General features: G+C 44.5%; 1 protein-coding gene across 2 annotated transcripts in view; it reads left to right on the forward strand.

Moving 5' to 3' along the window:
* The first annotated feature begins 1,136 nt into the window (after nt 1–1,136).
* CSRP1 (cysteine and glycine rich protein 1) overlaps nt 1,137–5,651 on the forward strand; it is a 33,023-nt gene continuing 28,508 nt past the window's right edge. The window contains exon 1 of one of the 2 annotated variants that reach the window (XM_018563643.1): nt 1,137–1,277. The gene's annotated coding sequence lies outside the window, so the exon portion shown is untranslated. The remainder of the gene's footprint in view (nt 1,278–5,651) is intronic. The other variant, XM_018563642.1, reaches the window with a different exon arrangement.

A 5,651-nucleotide genomic window follows, 5' to 3' on the forward strand; every position in this document is an offset into this window, starting at 1 on the left:
CTGAAAGTCCATGTTAAACTTAATTTTTTTTTTTTTTTAACCAAAACCGTCCCTAAACGCATCCAAAACACATCCAAAACGCGGCACAACCCACTACACTGCGTGTGCAGAAACCTGACCGGATCTGGTCTGCATTTGGTGTGAACAAGGCCTTAGAAGGGATATGATTGCACGTACAAACTGTTTAATAATGGTGGTAGAATCAGCAATAAACTGTTTACTGTAAGGTCCCTAAATTAGACACGTAACCACCACTCTGGCCCCGTTCACATGTAGCGACTTATCGCGCGATATCACACATTTTTGCAGCGCGATATCGCAAGAAGTCGCCGGCCAATGCTATTCAATGGAGCTGTCTTAACTCCATGTCGCGCGTTGCGGTCGCAAGTCGCTTCTACCGGACCCTTTTTTCGGCGGATTTTGCTTTTTTCTATGGAGCCCGACGGAGAAGGTCGCGCTACCGTCGCTGGATCGTCACTGGAACGTCGCCCCGAAAGTCGCGCTATCCCGGCCGCTGCAAAGGTATGTCGCTACATGTGAACGGGGTCTCAGGGGCGTCCCGAGACTGGGTGACATCTGGAGCGGTTACCGGGTGTCACTCCGCCGACTCGCCACTGCGCATGCGCGTGACTGTCACCACGCGCGTGCGCGATGACATTGCGCACGCTAGGGGCTCTTCTGATACCTGCCGGCGGCCATCTTGGTGATGGAGGCCGGCAGAGAGAGGAGGGGACTTCACATTGGAGGAATAAAGGTTTAATCTCAAACAGTGAAGCAGGTTCTACACTGAGAGGGCAGTAAAATTGTGTACCAGGTAGTGGTGTCAACTGAGAGTATAGACACATTAAAAAACCGTTTAGATGATTTCCTCAGTGAATTCAATGCAGGGGTATGGGAATTCTTAGTGACCGTTATATATACACACACACACACACACACACACACACACACACACACACACACACACACACACACACACACACACACACGTTGAACTAGGTGGACCTGTGTCTTTAACCTTACATACTATGTAATATGTAACTATGCACTGAGGCTGCACCTTCCGCCTCACACTTCCCTCCCTCCCTTTCTCTCCTTGGGTATCTAACCCTCCCTCTTTTATGTTTACACATTCTCATTGCTGCCTGAATTTTTCTCTTCTTCCCCTGTAAGGTCACACCCAGTATCCTGTGCTTCTCTTTAAAGAGCAGACTCACATCAGAGAAACAGCCACTAAAGAAGAAAACTTGTCGGCTACAAAGAACAGCTGGAACCAGGTATGTGCATGCCAATCATCATGCCTTCTATTTCCTCTTTCCATGGCGAGGGAACTCGGCACTGTCTGGGAGCTTTTCAGTAAAGCAGCAGAACAGCTGTGTGCAGCAGTTTAGGGATAGCATGTTACAGTTACTTATTAACGTTCAATATAGGATGGAAAAGCAGCTGTGCTATCAACATGATATAGTGGCAGATAAAAGGTAATATTAGCATTTCCATGTCCAGCTGTGAAATAATGCAGCCCATTATGCTTCCTAATTATGTCAGCCTCAGTCCGCCCTATTACAGTAAGCGGCAGGAATGCTTTTCAGTGTAATCTACCTTTTATGGAAGTTTGTACAAGTTCTGCTGATCGCAGACAGAAGGGGTGTGGTGTATACGTCTGCTACTGTCTGCACTCATCCTACCTCCCAACACTCAAAAGTGTATTTCCACTTTTGCAGTCAGATCTGAGAAACCACCGTTTCAAAAAAACATATTTCTTACCTTTCTAGCTGCTTCTTTGGAGTAGGATTATATATAGACAGCTTCTACTGGTTAGACTAGATGGCAGTAGGCAGATAAAGAGAAAGACTAGAGGGTAGTTTTATAAAAGTGCATTAACATACAATGGGGGAATTGTTCAAAACTGGAGCAGACAGAATCTGATGCAGTTATCCATGGCAAGCGATTAGCTGCCATGTAATTTTCAAAGCTTGACAAAACAAACAGAAGAGAGAAGCTGGTTGCCATGGGCAATGGCTTCAAACTTTGTCTGCTCCAATTTCGATACATTCCCCCCAAAGTCTTGAGGTCTATAACCCTTTGTTAGAAAAGACAACCCTGTTCATCTAGTTTCACTAGTATCAGTATTATTATTATACAGGATTTATATAGCGCCAACAGTGTGCGCCGTGCTTTACAATATAAGGAAGACATCACAATCACAATACAATTCAAGACAAGATTGTAAGGAGGTTAATGATAATGAAATCTGCCAGCACAATACAGACAGGTATACATCTACAAACAAAACTACCCCATACCCCTCTGACAGTGAGAACTAAGCAATATTTTTCAGCCCTGGAGTTTGCAGAAAATAGCATCTAAAAAGTTAAGCTGCAATTTTAACTATTTTTTAAGTTATGCTATGTGAATGGTAACAAAGATCAAGGAGGTGTTATCACAATTTGGTTGCAAAAGTGGAAATATACTTGAAGCAAGCATAAAAGAAAGGAAGTTGTGCTGTCTGTTTTACCAGTCTCCATACAGTATATACATGGCCAGAGTTAAAGACAATATAAAAAGAAAAGAATATGAGAAATACATAATAGAACTTACAGTACACCAGTGGCAGCAGCTGTAAAATATGATTACATATAAGCAGCATCTAGGGTTGCCACCGTTTCTTCAAGCGAAACCCAAACACTCTAGTCCCGCACGCAGCATTTTTTGGGGGGGACTATAGAGGAGAGCGCCAGGAGAAGCAGCCAGGAGAAAGAGAAAGAAGAGACAGCCAGGGGAGGGAGTAAGGAGACCGTCTATAGAGGACTACAAATCCCAGCAATACAAAATTATATGAAGCTACATACTCTGTTGTTCCGGGGTGGCACCCTGGTGTCTTCAGGGTCTCAGGTGGATTGTGCGGGTTCTCAGCAGGGCTGTGCAGGCTCTGATGCGGACACCGGTCCTACGCTTGCTGGGAACCTCAAAATTTATAATAATTCCTTGCATTGCAGACATTGTAAGCTGGCCTCACTCTAATAGTAAGCCATATTGTAAGCTGGCCACACATGAATAGATTTAATTTGTTTAGCCTACAGTCTGAATTAAATCAATCTAACAGATTCCTCCATCCACGCTACATTGCTCAGATGGCTTAATCCGCTATTGTATTCTGACAGCCAGCTCCCGCTGTTGTCAGAATACCCAAACAGTGACTGCAGCAGTGACTGAGATGACAATTTTTGGCCCAGAATGATCAACTTGTTGAGCAAGCGGGGCCACCAAGTGTTAGATTTGCATCTGATTTCTGTGAAATCCATTTAGTGTATGGCCAGCTTTAGCTATTGATCAATGCAGAATGTTTGAAGTTGCATTTACATCTAAGTGTGTTAATTGCACAGATAATCACACACTATTGTTCAACACACCTAGTGTGTGTTACTTTGTGCTAGCTTTGTTGCATTGCCATTCATTTGTATGGCACCCCATTGCACCTACTGGCTGCCTTGCGCTGCAGCGCAGCGATACCATGTGTTGCATTGTGTTGTAGTACATGCACTACTTTTTCCCACTTCAACACACAGTATTGTTGTACCACGCATTGCAGCCAGGAGGTGTGTTGGGGTGCCGTTAAAATTAGTAGCAACACAGTGGTGTAGTGGTTAGCGCTTCTGCCTTGCGGCCCTGGGGTCCCTGGAAGTAAGGAGACCGTCTATAGAGGACTACAAATCCCAGCAATACAAAATTATATGAAGCTACATACTCTGTTGTTCCGGGGTGGCACCCTGGTGTCTTCAGGGTCTCAGGTGGATTGTGCGGGTTCTCAGCAGGGCTGTGCAGGCTCTGATGCGGACACCGGTCCTACGCTTGCTGGGAACCTCAAAATTTATAATAATTCCTTGCATTGCAGACATTGTAAGCTGGCCTCACTCTAATAGTAAGCCATATTGTAAGCTGGCCACACATGAATAGATTTAATTTGTTTAGCCTACAGTCTGAATTAAATCAATCTAACAGATTCCTCCATCCACGCTACATTGCTCAGATGGCTTAATCCGCTATTGTATTCTGACAGCCAGCTCCCGCTGTTGTCAGAATACCCAAACAGTGACTGCAGCAGTGACTGAGATGACAATTTTTGGCCCAGAATGATCAACTTGTTGAGCAAGCGGGGCCACCAAGTGTTAGATTTGCATCTGATTTCTGTGAAATCCATTTAGTGTATGGCCAGCTTTAGCTATTGATCAATGCAGAATGTTTGAAGTTGCATTTACATCTAAGTGTGTTAATTGCACAGATAATCACACACTATTGTTCAACACACCTAGTGTGTGTTACTTTGTGCTAGCTTTGTTGCATTGCCATTCATTTGTATGGCACCCCATTGCACCTACTGGCTGCCTTGCGCTGCAGCGCAGCGATACCATGTGTTGCATTGTGTTGTAGTACATGCACTACTTTTTCCCACTTCAACACACAGTATTGTTGTACCACGCATTGCAGCCAGGAGGTGTGTTGGGGTGCCGTTAAAATTAGTAGCAACACAGTGGTGTAGTGGTTAGCGCTTCTGCCTTGCGGCCCTGGGGTCCCTGGTCCTCCTTAAAGACTTCCCACACTCTAAAGAGACATGCTGGAAGGTTAATTGGCTCCTCTCTAAGTTGGCCCTCTATGTATGCATGTGAGATAGAGACCTTAGATTGTAAGCTCCTTGAGGGTAGGGACTGATGTGAATGTACAACTTTGTAAAGTGCTGCGTAAATTATCGGTGCTATATAAATACCTGTAATAAATAAGTGGCAACACAATGAACATGTGTTGCGGGATTATGCTCAGATGTGAACGGACCTTAAGGCTGGGTTCACACCCGGCGCGTTTTATGCTCGTTCTTAGCACGTTTGACGCTCGTTTTTAGACCTCCCTGGTGGTAGGATTTATTTTATTTTTTTTCCTTTTTTCTCTATTTTTTTCTGGGTTTTTTTTTTTAAACTTTCAAACTTCCCGCCGGTTCCGCCTAACTGCGACGCAGACACTCGCAAGGGACGGAAGACGGCAGCACCCGGAGGACAGAGCGGGGATCGCGGACAAGGTAAGACCTATGCTGTATTCCCAAATGTGGCTCGGGGTTACCGCTTTGTTAACCCCGAGCCACACTTGGGAATACCAATGGATACACGCTAAAATACGCCCCAAAGAAGCTCCTGTACTATTTCGGCCGTAGGGCGTTTTTCAGCATGTCAAAACGTGCTGACATACGCCCATGTGGGAACCATGCCCATAGGAGTTAATAGGATTTCACTGCTTGAGCGTTTTTCAGCGATTCGATCAGCGCTGAAAAACGCCCAGGTGTGAACCCAGCCTTAGTGATACCCTTTATTGGCTAACTTAAGTTATTAAAAATGGAAACATTCAGGAATCCTGTATCAGGCTAAAGTGTGCATCTTTAATAACTTAAGTTAGCCAGTAAAAGGTATCACTTAAACTAGGGATGTTCAGATCAAGTACCGTACTTGGTACAAGTATATGTACCGATACTTTTCCAGCTCCAAGACTAGACTAGAGAAAAATTCAAAAGTTAGGAGGCCGCTGTCATTTGTAAGGAGCATAGGGAGCTCCTGGGATTTGTACATCTCTGTTTTAATGTGTGATTAAAAAAAAAAAAAATATATATA

Source organism: Nanorana parkeri, unplaced genomic scaffold (genome assembly GCF_000935625.1).
Source record: "Nanorana parkeri isolate BGI_ZX_2015 unplaced genomic scaffold, ASM93562v1 scaffold683, whole genome shotgun sequence".
Classification (NCBI taxonomy): Eukaryota; Metazoa; Chordata; class Amphibia; order Anura; family Dicroglossidae; genus Nanorana; species Nanorana parkeri.